The sequence below is a fragment of the Tenrec ecaudatus genome, chromosome X (assembly GCF_050624435.1).
Source record: "Tenrec ecaudatus isolate mTenEca1 chromosome X, mTenEca1.hap1, whole genome shotgun sequence".
Taxonomy (NCBI): Eukaryota; Metazoa; Chordata; class Mammalia; order Afrosoricida; family Tenrecidae; genus Tenrec; species Tenrec ecaudatus.
Window position 1 is genome coordinate 21,327,768 of NC_134548.1, and position 17,351 is coordinate 21,345,118.

General features: G+C 42.2%; 1 non-coding gene across 1 annotated transcript; it reads left to right on the forward strand.

Moving 5' to 3' along the window:
• Window positions 1-15,469: 15,469 nt before the first annotated feature.
• Window positions 15,470-15,590, forward strand: LOC142435432 (small nucleolar RNA SNORA61). Its single transcript, XR_012781490.1, has one exon. It is a non-coding gene; the product is annotated as a small nucleolar RNA SNORA61 (small nucleolar RNA).
• The last annotated feature ends 1,761 nt before the right edge of the window (window positions 15,591-17,351 follow it).

Sequence of the window (17,351 nt, forward strand, 5' to 3'; positions counted from 1 at the left end):
TCAAAACAGCAATGGGGTATCATCTCAACCCAGCATTAATAGCAAAGTTGAAAGAAAACGACCCCAAACTGGCTACGGCGTAGAGAAACAGGAACCCTCATACATTGCTGTTGGAACGAGAGTGCCTTTGAGTGGACTCTGACTCAGCTCTCCTGTGTACAACAGCACAGAATACTTCCTGTCCTGGACCGTCTTCACAATTTTTGCTGTGCCTTAGCCCACTGTTGTAGCCATTGTAGCAGTCCATCTTGTTGAGGGTTTCCTCCCACCCACCTGCCCACCTTTTTGGGTGGGGAGGGCTTCAAACTTGAGAACCTCATCTTCTGGCATTATATCTGACAATGTTCTGGTTGGCTATTCATAAGGTTTTCGGTGGCTAATCCCTCAGAAGAGGAGAGATAGCCGTGTCCTTCTTCCTTGTCTGTCTTAGTCTGGAAGCTGTGCTGAAACTTGTTCACTGTGAGTGTCCCTGCTGGTATTGGACACAGTAGTGGCATAGCTTCCAGCATGACAGCTACATATAAGCCACCACAGTATGACAAACTGACAGATAAATGGTGGATCTAATATAGATACATATGAGAACAGCCTGACATGAAGAGATATGCACACCTATGTTCATGACAGCAAGCACATATAAATCACATAAAAGCCCATTAATGGATGAACAAACTAGAGTAAGAAAATCAAGGCTATTGAGTAGGTTCTGACTCATAGAGGCCCTATACGACAGAGCAGAAATGTCCTCTGGGGTTCTGAGGTTATAAATCCTTAAGAAGAGAGAGAGCCTCATTTTGCCTCCCTTGGAGCAGCCAGTGGATTCAAACTGATGACCTTGTGGTTCGCAGCCCAAAGCATAACCTACGATATCACCAGGATTCCTAAAGCAATACGCCAAAACTCACTGCCATGTAGTCAATGCTGACTCATAATGACCCTATATGACAGGGTAGAACTGTCCTTGTGCATTTCTAAGACTGTAACTGTTTACAGTAGAAAGCCCCCTCTTTCTCCCGAGGAGGAGCTGGTGCTTTCGAACTGCACACCTTTTGGATCACAGCTTAACATGTAACCCCTGTACCACCAGTGCTCCTAAAGAAATACTACATAATATTGTTTTGAAAAACTGCAAAATACTTCATACATGGATGAACACTGAGGCCACGATAGGAGTACAAAGTACTTCATCACAAAGGGACAAATGTTGTATGAGACCACTGATATAAAAAGCCCAAGTAAAGGTTTACACACACAAAAAAGGTTCTTTAATGGTCACCAAGGATGGGAGGAAGAGGGAAGAAAAATCACTAACTGGAGAACCGACATGTATTAACCTAGGCAGTACGCAATGAAGGGGGGGGGTCAGATGTAATCAGTCAATATGGCCCTGACAGCTATAGTCCCTTATGTGATGTGTCAAAAGTCTAGCTTCTATGCCTGTGGTTCCATCCCATTTTAGAGGGAATTCTCTCCTAGGCCACTAGACAGGGTCATAGTGGGAACTTTTCTTAGTCCCCGCCTGACTAGAGGGTGTGAACAAAGGCATCACCCTTTGTTTCCTTGGGGATACAGTTTACTAAAAGACAAACAATTCAACGACATTCCTCTGTGTGTAAGAGCCATCTCAGGGCACCCAGAGAGAATTCTCAGGACTATGAAGGGGGAAGAGCTATGAGGGGAGCATGCTGGAAATCTGTGTCGAAGTCGCAGAAGCTAAGACAAGAGGCACTAGAAGCTGTGGCATGGAAACCATACAACAGAGTGTGTTAGTCGGGGTTGACTAGAGCAACAAATGCATAGACACGCCTATGTGTATAAGAGAGAGCTTTGCATACAAAAGCAACTGTATATTGAGAAAATATCCTAACCTAGTCCAGATCAAGTTCATAATCCAATATTAACCCATATGTCCGATACCAATCTATAAATTCCTCTTCAGCAACAAATGTACAAATGTGCTTGACAGAGTGGATGGGTGTATGGATTGTGATGAGTGTACGAGCCTCCAATAAAATTATTTTTTTTAATTCCTCTTCAGACTCATGCAACACATGCAATGACACCAAATGCAGGAAGATCACAGGCCCGTGGGTGGAAAGTCTTGTGGATCCAGTGGTGGTATAAGCATCTCAGAGTTGGCAGGGGTCTCCCCATGGCTCCTTCAGCTCCAGGGCTCTGGCTCCTGTGTCTTGTCAACAGGAATGTCTCCCAGGGAGTGTCTGTGTGTCCCGCCTTCCGCAAGCTATTTTTCTCTGTAATGCCACCAAAATGAGATCATTAAGCTGCAACCTGATCGACAGGCTAAACTCCACCCCTTTTTCACTCTTAAATCTTACGTTGACATCAGATAATGTAACTACCACAGAGAGCAAAGGAGCCAGGCTGAGACCAGAGACTGAGGCAAGGAGCCCATGAAACAGAACAGAGGAGCAGTGCCAAGGCCATTGGGCAGTGAGGCACAGTGACAGGTGGGCTTCTGGGCTCACAGAGACCAGAAGCCAAGGGACCACATGGCTGAGAGGCTGAAGAACAGAGAGAAACTTGGCTGAAACGACATGCTGCTGTGGACCAATAAATGTATCCTTCAGGTTGTATGATCCTGATTTATGGTAACTTGTTAACATCCCTAATAAACCTCCACAGATGGGAGCTTTATCTGTGAATTCTGTGTGGCCATTGCAAAGGATTATTAAACGCGGCAGAAAAGTAATGTCGTGGGAGGAGTGGTTTGTAAAGAACGATGGAAGGTGGAGACAAGTCTGACCTTTGCCTTGTTTGCGGCAATTGGCCTTGGGAGGTGGATTCTCCTTCTCCCTTGTGTAGTCAAAGGAGGTCAGACATGGACCACTGCACTGTTTACTCAGGGAGGTCAGTGTAACACAACAATGGCACAGAAGATGGCTGGCCCAACTATGAGACATGATGCCCCTCAGTGACTAAGGGCGATACAGGGGACAGCACCGGAGACACAGTGTGGGAATTGTACCTGACCTGATCCGACCACACCGAGGCAAAGCACTGGGGGAGTGCAGCGGAACAGCAAGGGAATGGAGTGGCAAGGTCCCCAGGGAATGCTGAAAGTGGACTTTGGGGCCAGGGCGTGGTGACCCAACAGACTGGACTGGAAAACGCTCCTAAGGGCCAGCAAATGATCCTTGAACTAACTACAAGCTTTTCTTTTGTGAAATATTTTGTTTTGTTCTTTGTCAGTGGTTTGTTTTTGTTGTTTTGTTGTCTGGTTGTATACTGTTGCTTTGTTTTCCTCTGTCTTGTTTTCCTGCATGTTATTGTCTCCACAGGTCTGTCTGAATAGGACAGGCTGGATGAACTATCTGGAGGAAAAACAACGGGACCGACAGTTCCAGGGGGACTTGGGGTGAGGAAGTGGTGTTAACAAACACAGGGACAAGGGAACAACATGGGACTCAAAACGGTAGTGAGGGGGGAGTGGCAGGCCTGGTGGGGAATGATCAAGGGTAAGGTTGCGTAGAGAAGAGGTATAGCTGTAGCCCAGGTGGGGACGGAGCATGGTAGTGGGGCAGGAAGAAAGTCAAGGGAGATGGAGGAAGGAACTGGGAGTCAAGGGGCATTTATGGAGGTCTAGACAAAGACATGTACATGCAAATATATATATGAGGATGGGGAAATAGATCTATGTGTCTACATTTATAGGTTTAGTATTAAGGTGGCGGAAGGACCCTGGGCCTCTACTCAAGCACTCCCTCAATGCACGAATACTTTCTTTTATTAAATTTGCACTCTATGATGTTCACTCTCCCGACACAAGTGCTGAAGCCAAAGCGGGTGAACAAGTAAATGTGGTGAAGAAAGCTGATGGTGCCCGGCTATCAAAAGAGATAGTGACTGGGGTCTTAAAGGCTTGAAGATAAACAAGCGGCCATCTAGCTCAGAAGCAACAAAGCCCACATGGAAGAACACACCAGCCTGTGTGCTCGCGTGGTCCCGAAGGGATCAGTTATCAGGCATCAAAGAACAAAAAATCATAGCATTGGCTGCACACCTCCATGATACGATCGCCGAAGACAAACGGGTGCATAAGCAAATGTGGTGAAGAAAGTGATGGTGCCCGGCTATCGAAAGAGATAGTGTCTGGGGTCTTAAAGACTTGAAGGTGAATAAGCGGCCATCTAGCTCAGAAGCAATAAAGCCTACATGGAGGAAGCACACCAGCCGGTGCGATCACGAGGTGCCAAAGGGACCAGGTATAAGGCATCATGAAAAAAAAAAGAATGTATATATATATATGTGTGTGTGTGTGTGTGTGTGTGTGTGTGTGTGTGTGTGTGTATACACCATAGTGAATGAAGGGGGAAAAGCAGAGTGGAGACTTGAGCCGCAAGTGTCGACCACAGAAGAATTCCTCATAGAGGGGTTTAGGAGAGGAGATGGGTCAGTCAGGGTGCGATGTAGTACCGATGAAAAACACAGCTTTCACCCAGATCCTTGATGCTTCCTCCCCGCAACTACCATGATCCGAATTCTACCTTGCAGGACTGGATAGGGCAGAGGTTGTTCACTGGTGCATATGGGAACTGGAGGCACAGGGAATCCAGGGTAGACGATACCTTTAGGACCAGGGGTGTGAGGGGCGATGCTGGGAGAGTGGAGGGTGAGTGGGTTGGAAAGGGGGAACTGATTACAAGGATCCACATGTGACCACCTCCCTGGGAGATGGACGGCAGAGAAGGGGGGCGAGGGAGACTCCGGATAGGGCAAGATATGACAAAATAACAATCTGTGGATTATCAAGGGCTCAGGAGGGAGGGGGGAGCGGGGAGAGAGGGAAAAAAAAGAGGACCTGATGCAGAAGGCTTAAGTGGAGAGCAAATGCTTTGAGAGTGATTAGGGCAAAGAATGTACGGATGTGCTTTATACAATTGATGTATGTATATGTGTGGATTGTGATTAAGAATTGTATGAGCCCCTAATAAAATGTAAAAAAAGAAAATGATTAGGGCAAAGAACGTACGGATGTGCTTTATACAATTGATGTATGTATATGTATGGATTGTGATAAGAGTTGTATGAGCCCCTAATAAAATGTTTTTTTTAAAAAGGCACAGAAGACACTGGGATGGACACAAAATTAAAAGACAAATCGATCGCAAAGATGGACACATAACCACACACCCCTCCAGTAGGAAGAAAAATAGAAACCATGGAGGAAGGGAGACAGGGGACGGTGTGAGACATGAAAATAACAATCATTTATAACCTATCAAGGGACCTCAATGGTGGGGGAGGTGAGGGAGAGAAAAAAAGAGGAGCTGATACCAAGGGCTCAATAGAAAATAAATGGCTAGAAAAGAATGATGGCAACATCTGTACAAATATGCCCGATACAATTGAAGTATGGATTATGATGAGAGTTGTAAGAGCCCCCGCCCGATAAAATGATCTTTGAATCAAGAAGATTAAAAGAAACTGGAAAAATTATCATGTACACAATCTTGCAATAACAGTGTTGCAGTTGGTTGTCATCAGGTCGGTTCCAACTCATCATGACCCTCCGTACAACAGAAGGGAACACTGTCTGGTCCGGTGCCGTCCTCGCCGTCCTTCGTGTGCTCAATGCCATGGGGGTGGCCCCTCTCTGGCTGTACGTGGAGTACCTTCCAATGTGAGGGAGCCAGCTTCTGACACTGTCTCAGAAAGGCTCCCCTGCTTTTCAGGGACCAAGGCTTTCAGAAGTGGATTGCCAGATCCCCCCACCTCAATCTCACTTCGTCTGGAAACTACTGTAATCTCTCCACCATAGGTGACCCTGCTGGTAGTTGGAATACCGGTGGCATAGCTTCCGGCATCACAGCAATATGCAAGTCCCCACAGGATGACCCATTTACAGATGAGTGGCAGTCATAAAGCATAGAACAACAGTAGTAGCAGCAAACAGTTTATGAGTGGATATCTAGGTACACATGAGCCTTGGTGGCATAGTGGCTACTGGTTGGGCTGCTAACTGCAAGGTCAGAAATTCAAAACCACCAGTCCCACTGAGGGAACAAGACAGGGATATTTACTCCTGTAAAGAGTTACAGTCTTAGAAACTCATAGGGGCAGGTCTATGCTGTCCTATATGGTCACTATGGGTAAGCATCAACTCTCTGGCAGTGAGCATATAGGTACATATGAAAGCTGAACAGGAATAGCATGGAGTATACCCACAAGCGTGTGTGTGTTTGTGTGTGTGTGTTTGACAGAGGTTATTTCTATACACATAGTTGTTCATGCTACAAATACAAGGGAGATTCAAAACGTTCAAGGAAAAGTGGAGTTGAAAATCACTCATGAACCTAGGTGCAAAAATTCTTAACAAAATCCTAGTCAATAGAATCCAACACTATATCAAAACAATAGCACATCATCATAAGCAGGATTCATATAAACAATCAATATATCATATAAATTAACAAAGCAAAAGTACTACATGAGCACATCAATTGATCCTGAAAAAGTATTTGACAACATCCAACATTCATTTCTGATAAAACTATTCAACAAAATAAGAATCAAAGGGAAACATCAATGTAATAAAGGTCATCTATGCAAAGCCAATCTCAAATCTCACTTAATGGAGAGGAACTGATAGTAGTCCACCTGTGAACTGGAACAAGTCACCACTCTGATTTAACATTATGCTGGAAGTATTAGCCAGAGTTTCTGGGCAACAAAGGGAAATGGAAGACATCCAAATTGGTAAAGAAGGAGTAAAAATCTATTTGAATATGATATAACTCTGTATGCAGAAAATCCCAAAGACTCAATAAGAAAATTGTTGGAAATAATCGAAAAATTACTAATGTGGCAGAATACTAGATTGTGTCAGCTGGATTCCTGTATACTAACAAAAAGAGCTCTGAAAAGGAAATCAAGAAAATAGTACCATTTATAAGAGCCATCTATAACATAGGTTCCCAACCTTGTTTGGCCTACAACTCCTTTTTCAGAAAAACATTCCTCAAGGCCCACTGGGAAGTAAAAGCTTTTATACTATAGTCCATAATTCAGGATAAAGTATAGGTACCTGCTTTTGCAGACCCCCCTGGATCATTCCAGTGCCCCCCCAAGGGTAGTATCATCCACTTTGGAAAACAGTGATCTATAAAATAAAATACTTAGGAATAAATCTAGTCAGAGAACCAAAAGACTTGTACAAAGAAAACTATAAAACATTACTACATGAGGGGTGACAGAGGACGATGTACGATATGAAACAGTCTATAACCTATAGGTTCATGAGGGAGGTCAGGCAGGGGGGAGGGGGGGAATGGGGAGCTGATATTGGGGGCTCATGTGGGAGGAGAATGCTTTGAAAATTATGGTGGCACATGTGCAGGCGTGTTTGACACGCTGGATGAACATATGGATTGTGATAAGAGATGTAAAAGCCCCCAATAAAATGATTTTTCCCAATAAAATGATTAAATAAAACAAAAACATTCCTACAAGAAGCCAAAAGAAATCCATATAAATGGAAAAATATACCATGCTCATGAATAATCAGAATTGACATGGTCAAAATGCCAATACTACCCAAAGCTATCTAGAAATTAACCTCAATCCCAATCAAGATCCCATCATTCTTTAAAGAGATGAAAAAACTAATCACCAACTTTACATGGAAAGGGAAGAGACCAAGAGACCAGCACTACTAAAGAAGAACAAAGTGGAAGGTGTTTCACTTCCCAATCTTAAAACCTGCTACACAGCCGTAATAGTCAAAACAGCTTGATATTGGTACAATTATTGACACACAGGCAAATGGGACAGGATTGAGAGCCTGAAGTAAATCTGTCTGAGATGAACTCAATGAACACGGCCCTTCTGGCCATGATTCCCCATGTGGTGTATTAAACTGTTGGGTCTGTGCCTGTGGCTATGATTCCACTTTTGAGGAAGGTCTTTGTTACAGGATTAAGGTGGGGTGAAGTCCTGACTTTATTAGAGAATATGAACCAAATCACACCCTTTGTTTCCTTGGGGACATCTTACAACAGAATAAAGTCCTTTACTAGAGTGTAGAACTTAAGACAATATCCTTCATTTTACTTGGGGGTGAAGTCAACTAAGAGACAAAGTCACACCTCCATAGAGGCCATTCCTCCGTGTATAAGAGTCATCTGGATGAAACACAACTTTCTGCTAGTTCTTTAATGCTTCCTCCTTCTCACTCTGATGATCCCAATTCTACCTCACAAATCCGCCTAGAGCAGAGGATGTACACTGGTACAGATAAGAACTGGAAACACAGGGAATCCAGAACAGATAAACCCCTCTGGACTAACAATGAGAGTAGCCATACCAGGAGGGGAAGGAGAAGGTCTACATATAATCCCCTCTCTGGGGGACAGACAACAGAAAAGTGGGTGAAGGGAGAGGTTGGACAGTGTACGACATGACAAATTAATAATTTATCAATTATCAAGGGTCATGGGTGGAAGGGAGAGGGAAAATGAGAAGCCGATACCAAGGGCTCAAGTAGAAAGCAAATGTTTTGAGAATGATGATGGCAACAAATGTACAAATGTGCTTGACACAATGGATGAATGAATGGATTGTGATAAGAGTTGAATGAGCCGCCAATAAAATGATTTTTTTTTAAAGAGTCATCTGGAACACCGCGAGAAGCCCCAGAACCACTGGATGAATATATCCAGTTGCCAGGGCCTGTCGAGAGTAGATGCACTAGAGACTGTGGTCATGGAGGCTATAGGGCAAAGCAAGAGAAACAGTAAGATTATGGGACGGCAAGGTAGAGCGACAAGCTGACTTCCAAGCCTGTGGGGACAAAAGCCAAGAGATCGCTTGACTGAGAGGCCAAGAACCAGACAGAGACTTGGCTGCTAGCTTCAAAGAGGTGTTCCTGTGGACTAATGATTGGATCCTTGCTGTTTGCTGATCTTGACTTGTGGTAACCTATTAACTTCCCTAACAAACTCCCTTAAATGGAGTATGGTCTGTGAGTTCTGTGCGGCCACTGCAGTGAATGATCGAACCCAGCACAGAAGCAGAGTGGTGTGGGAAGAACGGTTGGTGTCGGAGAACAAGACGGACGGATCTTGGAGTCATGTCTGACCCCGGTTTCATGACCATAGGGAAACCAGAGATCAGATATGGCCACCCCTTGCCATTGACTGCCCCATCCACCTACAGACAACTAGTTTTTGACGAACAACCAAAACACATCAGATGTGGAGGGGAGTTTCTTCAACAAATAGTGCTGGCAAACTTGGGTCCCCATTTGCTCACTCCATATACAAAGATTAGCTCAACAAGTAGAAAGCAAATGTTTTGAGAATGATGAGGGCAATAAATGTACAAATGTGCTTGAAAAAAAAGATGTATTCTATAATGAGGGCAACAAATGTACAAATGTGCTTGACACAATGGGTAGATGGATGGATTATGAGAAGAGTTATATGAGCCCCAATAAAATGATTAAAAAATGTAAACTAACAGTTCAAGAAGACATCTGGTTGTATTAAGTTATCTTCCCAACTTGCCTTAATAAAAGGTTAAAATGTTAAAAAAAAAAAGATGAGCTTAAGATGGATTAAAAACCTAAATGTAAAAAAAAAACAAAAACCTAAATGTAAAATCTCAAACGATAACCATTATCAATGAAAATAAATATAAGGGCAACCTTACGGGTCCTGTTATATGGCGTAAACACAATATTGATCACAACAGAAAACATATACACAGAGAAGATAAAATAAGTGACTGGGACTTCCTAAAACGTAGACACTTAGATACATAAAAAGATTTCACTGAAAGAGTAAAACAAGAACCAAAAGGCTGAGGAGTGAGGGGTGGGAATTGAATCTATATATTTTCAAAAATCTATAGAAAACTCCAACACCACAATAAGAAAAAGACAAATAATCTAACCTAATCAAAAATGGGCAGAAGATATGAGCAGACAGTTCACCAAAGAAGACATTTAGACAGCCAACAAAGATGAAAAATGCTCCAATCATTAACCATTTGAGAGTCGCAAATGGAATACCACCCCAGCCCACCATGGATAGCAAAGTTCAAAAATCCAGAAACCTACAAATACTGGAGAGGGACTCGAACCCTCATACACTGCTGGTGGGCTGTAAAATGGTTTAGCTCCTGTGTGGAGTGGCATGGCATGTCCTCAAAAACTTGGAAACAGTAATACCACATGACCCAGCAATCCCTCTACTTTTTATAAATTCTTAAAAAGTTTAAGTGCTGTAGCATGAATAGATGTATGCACAGCCAGGTCCTATAGGGTCACTGTGCGTCGGAATCAACTCATCAATGGCAGTGAGGAAGCAAAACCCCCAGGAAGCATGGTTACACAGTGGGTTCTACATTGCACTGCTAACTACAAGGTTCATAGTTCGAACCCACCAACTGCTCCTCAGGAGTAAGATGAGGCTGCCAGCTTCTGTAAAGTGTTAAGGTTTCAGAAACCCAAAGGGGCTGTTCTACTTCTGTTGTTGTGAGTCAAAATGGGCTCAATGACAGTGAGTTAGTAGAAGCCTTGAGAATATGGTCCTTGGACACCCGTCAAACCTGGAACAGAACCCACCCCAGGGATGATCTTGAGCCTACAGAGTGAGCAATAACACCTCCACAAAGCACTCCTCAGGACAACCAACCATATGAAACCAAATGGGTAGAATTTACAAAAAAAAAAAAAATTAAGGTCAGCAGGTAGGAAGGGGCAGGAAAGAACCAGGGCAGAAGCGGGACGAGAGTTGTTACATTGAGGGGATTGTGATGAATTATCAGGAAAGAAAATGTGTGTATAACTTGTTGAATGGGAAACTACTGTACTCTGTAAACTTTAGGAGCAGGTTTGAAGGGCTGGAAGAAAACAGAAAAGATGCAAGGACTTGACCCTAAGACGTGCCAATGTTAGGGAGTAGGGGAGAACATAAGGGACGAGGAAACCAGGAAAATAAAGGGTACAAACTGTAAGATGATGAAAGAAGTGAATTGTAATTTGCTATACATACACAATCAATAAAAAGACACAATGCATTTTTAATGGACAATATTTGCTTTGGAATAGAGTGTGGGCAATACCCCCTTGTAAATGAAAATCATTTGTTAAAAAGAACAAATGCCCTCTCCCTCCAAAAGTTAATTTATTTTGTTCTTTATGAACCAGCTTCACTTTTGAGTAACACTGTTTCAGAAGCTTTGAGGTGCATGCCACGGGAGCAGGAGGTATTCATGAGGGGGCGGAGTATAACTAGAGCAAAGACTGGGCCCCTGAGACATGCCAGAGTTAAGGAGTCACCCGGCAGAAGATAGAAAACTGATCAAGGACACAGGCAAAGAGTTGCCCAGAAGACGAGAGTCCAACAAAGAGGGCAGTGTGCTAGAAGAGATTGTAAATTGCTAAATCTCCCAATAAGATGAACTTCATGTCTCCACTTTAATAGAATATGCTTATTTCGAATCACCGGGTAGACAATGCCCCTTTGTAAGTGAAAATGTGAAAATGAACAAATCCAAATACAATATTAATCATTTTTATGCTCTTTACGAGCCAATGAAAAGTACCACTATACTTGAGACGCTGTAAAATACAAGCCACATATTCATAAGCACTGCATTTCAGTCGAAGTGCACAGGAACATACACGCATTCCAAGTGGGAGTGCCAAGTGGTGGTGAGTGGCAGCAATGAAGAGTGGCTATATGGCCGTTGGAGCGATGAAATTCGTGGAAAAACAATGGGGAGGGTGAAATGCCCAAGAATTGCTGTTACGAGAAGCATACCTTTAGGGTTTGGGGACTGTGATTCCGGATGAACTCAATTTAAGGACTGCTTATTGTTTCCAAATAACTCTATAAAAACAATCCATATGGAATTCTTAAAAACCAACCAAGCTACAAAACCCAAAAAAGGCATCTTGCTTAGCAATGTTCACTGCAGCATTAGTCACAATAGTTAAAAGGTAGAAATAACGCAAGTTGCCAGCAATAGAACGACTGGATCAACATTATGTGGCCTGCACCTATGGCAGAACGTGATTCGAACACAAAAGGAAATGAGTTCTAAGATCTGCTATGTCAAAAATTCAACCAAAAAAAAGAAAAACACTGCTAACATATTATACTTCTCTTTTGTTGTGCATATTTTTATCAAAGAGGGGGGAGAGGAGTAAACCAGATGCTAGAGTACTATATTTTGACCAATATGTATTTTGGGGGAAATTCCTGTATTTTTGTTTGTTTTTCAAAGATGGGGAACTGTCACTAAAAGGAATAAAATCTGGCAGGAGAAACCCATGAATATTTCACCTTCTCTATTTTGCTTTGGGCTGAGAGAAGCAAAACACATTTTGCTCATAGATTTATCTTCCCCCATCTTATCACATGTGCTGCAGATTATAGAGAACAAATTATGGTAAATCTCTTGCCCTTTGCATTGGAAACAAACTAAATATGTTAAACCTCTCTACCCCATCTCCCCTTAAAAGGATCCCATTACGCTAAGGGAAAGAAGCCAAGTATAAAAAGATAACTATGATATGATCCCACTTATATGAAATGTCTAGAATAGGCTAAATCGCAGAGAAAGTAGACTGATTAGGGGTATCAGGCATGGGGCCAGAACTCCAAAACTCAGTGCCGTCCAGTCAATTCTGACTCATAGCAACCCTCTAGGACAGAGTAGAACTTGCCCTATGGGTTTTGCAGGCTGTACATCTTTATGAGAACAGAATGCCTGATCTTTCTCTCGTGGAGTACCCAGTGAATTAGAACTGGTGATCTCATGATTAGCAGCTCTGTGCCACCAGGACTCCAAGGATTGTGGAGGTGGGTGGAAAATTATTGCCTAGAGCATAGCTTCCCAAATTTACTTGGCCTACTGCTCCCTTTTCAGAAAAAAAGAACACAAAACTCGGTGTCACTCAGGCAAGTAAAACTTTTGTACTACAGCCTGTAATCCAGGATAAAGTATAGGTATCTGCTCTTGCAGCCCCGCTGGATTCTTTCAAGGATCCCTGGTGGCCTAGTAGGTTCCCTTTTGGGCTGCTAACCAACAAGTTCAACAGTTTGAAACCAGCAACTGCTCCGTGGGAGAAAGATGAGACTTTCTAGTCTCATTAAGAGTTTATAGTCTCATGATCGACATATAACCATACTCTCCCATACCCCTGGGGGTGGGTGGGCGAACAACAGAAACATGGGTGAAGAAGGGAGACAGTAGACAGTGGAAGATATGAAAATAAAAATAATTTATAATTTATCAAGGGCTCACAGGGTGGGAGGGTGGGGAAAGAGGGAAAAAAGGAACTGATACCAAGGGATCAAATAGAAAAAATTGTTTTGAAAATGACGATGGCAACCTATGTACAAATGAGCTTGATAAAATTGTATGAATTGTTATAAGAGCTGTAGGAGTACCCAATAAAATGATGACAAATTCAAAAAAAAAAAAGTTTATAGTCTCTATAAAGAAATTATAACCCTGATACCTAAACCAAGCAAAGTCATTACCCGAATTGGAAACTAAAGACAAATATCCCTTTAGACTGTAGACACTAAAACTTTCAACAAAATTCTAGTCAACAGAATTTAACAAAATATAAAATAAAATAAATCATGATCAAATGCGATTCATATCAGGTATACAAAATCCAAGTTCACTGACATTGAGTCAATTCTGACTCATACGAGGATGGTACAATATTAGAAAAATCAATCAATGTAATCCACAACATAAACAAAAAAGAAAAAACCATATGATTGCACCAATTTAAGCAGAAAAGGCATTTGATAAAATGTAACATCCATTCTTGATTTAAAAACACTTAATGAAATAGGAATCGAAGGAAAATTTCTCAACATAATAAAGGCCATATATGCAAAACCAATGGCTACCATATCACTTAATCAACAGAAATTGAAAACATCACCCGCCCCGCTTCAAACAGGACCAGACAGTGTTGCCTTTTATTACCCCTCATACTTAATAATAGTCCTGGAAGTATTCTCCAGAGATATAAGACATTAAAAATATATTAAAGGCATCTAACTTAGCACAGAAAAAGCAAAACTCTTTATTTGCAGGTAATACGATCCTATACTATAGAAACCCAAAGATTAAATTTAAAATTTTCCAAAACTAATTGAAAAATTAGGGAATGTATTGTTATAAAACCAACATTTCAAGATCAGCAAGCGGTCATCTAGCAGACAATCAACAAAGCCCACATGGAAGAAGCACACAAGCCTGTAAGATCACAAGGTGTCGAAGGGATCAGGTATCAGACATCAAAGAACAAAAAAATTATATCATTGTGAATGAGGGGGAGTGCAGAGTGGAGACCCAAAATCCATCTGTAGGCAACTGGACATCCTCTTACAGAAGCATCTCAGAAAGGAGATGAGCCAGTCAGGGTGCAATATAGCAATGATGAAACATACAACTTTCCTCTAGTTCTTTAAGGCTTTCTCACCCCACCCCCCCCGCCACCGCCGGCTATCATGATTCCAATTTTACCTTACAAATCTGTCTAGATCAGAGGATGTACACTGGTACAGAGAGGAAGTGGAAACACAGGGAATTGAAGACAGATGATCCCCTCAGGACTAACGATGAGAGTATTTGAGAGTAGCAGCAATACGAGGTGAAGGGAAAATGGGGTGGAAAGGGGAAACTGATCACAACGATCTACATATAACCTCCTCCCTGGGGGACGGACAACAGAAAAGGGGGTGAAGGGAGACATCGGACAGTGTAAGACATGACAAAATAATAATCATTTATAAATTATCAAGGGTTCATGAGGGAACGGGGGTGGGGAGCGAGGGGAAAAATGAGGAACTATATAGATTATCATGAGTTGTGCAAGCCCCCAATAAAATGATTTTTAAAAGAAAAAGAAGACCAACATATCAAAATCAATTGGATTCTTATATTAAAGAACAAGATTATAAAAAGGAAATTATAATAACATCATTTTCAATAACGACCCAAAAGAAAAATATTTAGGAATAAACCATACTAGAGAAACAAAAAATGTATACAAAGAAAATTATAAAACATTTCTACAAAAGAGAGAGAGAGAGAGAGAAACTTAAATAGGAGAATGTCCCATGCTCATGACTAGGAAGACTTAATATAGTGAAAATGCCAATATTATCAAAAGCACGTTATAAATGTAATGCAATTTCAATCGATGACCCAGCGCAATGCTTTGGAGAAATGGGAGAATGAATTACCAACTTGATATGGAGAGGACTGGAAAGTGAGGAGGGAGGCTGGGTGGGAGAAGCAAAAAGAACTGCATAGGGGGAATTTCCTGTTTGGAGATGGACTGTGCAACTCCATGAAGTATGGTTTTTTTTAATGTGCTATATCCCACAAATAAAAGGGAAAATAATAATACAAATTACTAAAACTTAAGTTAAAACTAGAGAGGGAGAGAAGAAGGGTCACAGCCTTTAAAACCCTCCAGATTCCTTACCCATCAGACCCAAACACTGGTCCAAGTGGTTATAAAAGGAGGAAAAGTAAAATTAAAATTGAGTTAAAGTCTTTGTTGACCCACAAACTGGTATCACACACAAAAAATTAGGGTCTCAGAAATGCACACAAGGCAGTTGTACCCTGTTCTATAGAGTCACTGAATCAGTAGTGACTCATGGCACTAAGTTTGGGTTTTAGATTGTTCTGGAGTCCCCCAGGGGCTTAGAAGGTAAGAGAGTTTTTGTTTGGGCTGATGAAAAAAGTTTTGGGAAGGAACAGTGGCAATGAATGTTTAACAGTGTGAACAGAATGAATGCCATGAGCTTGTACACTTAAGAAATGTTTCGAATGGTAAATGTCATGTTATACATTTTGTACTAAAATGTGTAAAGGTCTTGGCAAGAAAAGAGAGAGTGTGCGTGTGGAGGGGGGAGCTATGTAGAAGACAATTTACAAGCCAAAATCTAAAATTTCTTACATAGGTCACTTATTAAAATAGAAATAGAAGGGAAATTTCTCTGTGGTAGCAATCTTCCAAAAATATAAACACACCTCTTAGATGTCCAAAAGAAAAAGAACAACGACTGAAGGGTGAAGAAGTTGGAGACACACAGAGCATGACAGGGAGCTCACAGAAACCAGCATTTAAATGTCCTTTCACCAAGAAGCCCCAAGTTTAATTAAAGCCATACGCACAACGTATTAATAGTGAAAGGGAACTCAGAAAGCAGTGAGTCAGCCACTGTACGGTTTAATTAACAAAGCTCTGACCCTACTCTCCCTTGCTGGGCTGATTTTGAGAAAAACCCCCTTTCCATTTAGCTTGCTTAAGTGTTCCAAATTCAGAAAGATTAGGTGGCCTGCAGAAAGAGAGAAAGGCCACAAAAGTCCCCTAGCACGTTCAGTAAATAAAAGAAAAGCTGCCAACAAAGACGTAAATGAAATATTGTCTTGTGTCATCTTAAAAAAAACACATAATACAAACTAAATATGGGCCCCCAAAAAGGTCCCTTCAACATATGGGAAGATGCTAAACTTCCATAGATAAAGGGAGAACTGCCAATTACGAACCGTTGAGAGTTTGACAGAAACTCTAAAGGCTGATAAACTACTGTCATGGTTGGCCAAATCCAAACTAAGCTCACGGTCATCGAGTCGATTCCAACTCATAGTGACCACTTACCCGTGTGAGTGTTCGAGACTGTAAATTGGAGCAGAAAGCCTCGTCTTTTTCCCATGAAGTGCACTGGTAGCTTTGAACCACAAACCTTATGGTTAGCGGCCCAACATGTAACCCACTACGCCACCAGGGCTCCTTGGGTTATATTTTCCAAACACCAAACTCACTGCCACGAAGTCATGCCAACTCAGAGTGACCCTATAGGTAAACTGTCCCCATGAGTTTCTGAGATTGTAACTCTTCACAGGAGTAGAAAGCTTCCTTCCTGTCTCCCATAGGAAGGCTGGTGGCTTCACAATGCTGCCCTTGCAGTTTGCAGTCCAATGTGCAACTACGCCACCACGCCTTACAGGGATGTAAAGATTGGCATACAGCCTCTGAGGGTCACTCAAGGGAGCCTTGGTGGCATACTGGTGACACAGTGGGTTGTTAACCACAAGATCAGCAGTTCAAAATCGCCAGCTGCTCCGTGGGAGACAAGGCAGGCTTTCTACTCCAGTCCGGGAAGCCCAAGGGCCGCTCTACTCTCTCCTTTGTGTTCACTAGGCATTGGAATGGATGCAACAGCAGTGAGCTGGGAGTTTGGGAGACTCGCTGTGAGTCAGATGTCACTCGATTGATGGCGTAGGCCTGGTTTGGTAGCAATGGACACTAATCATGGAAGCAATTCCGACTCAGCAAC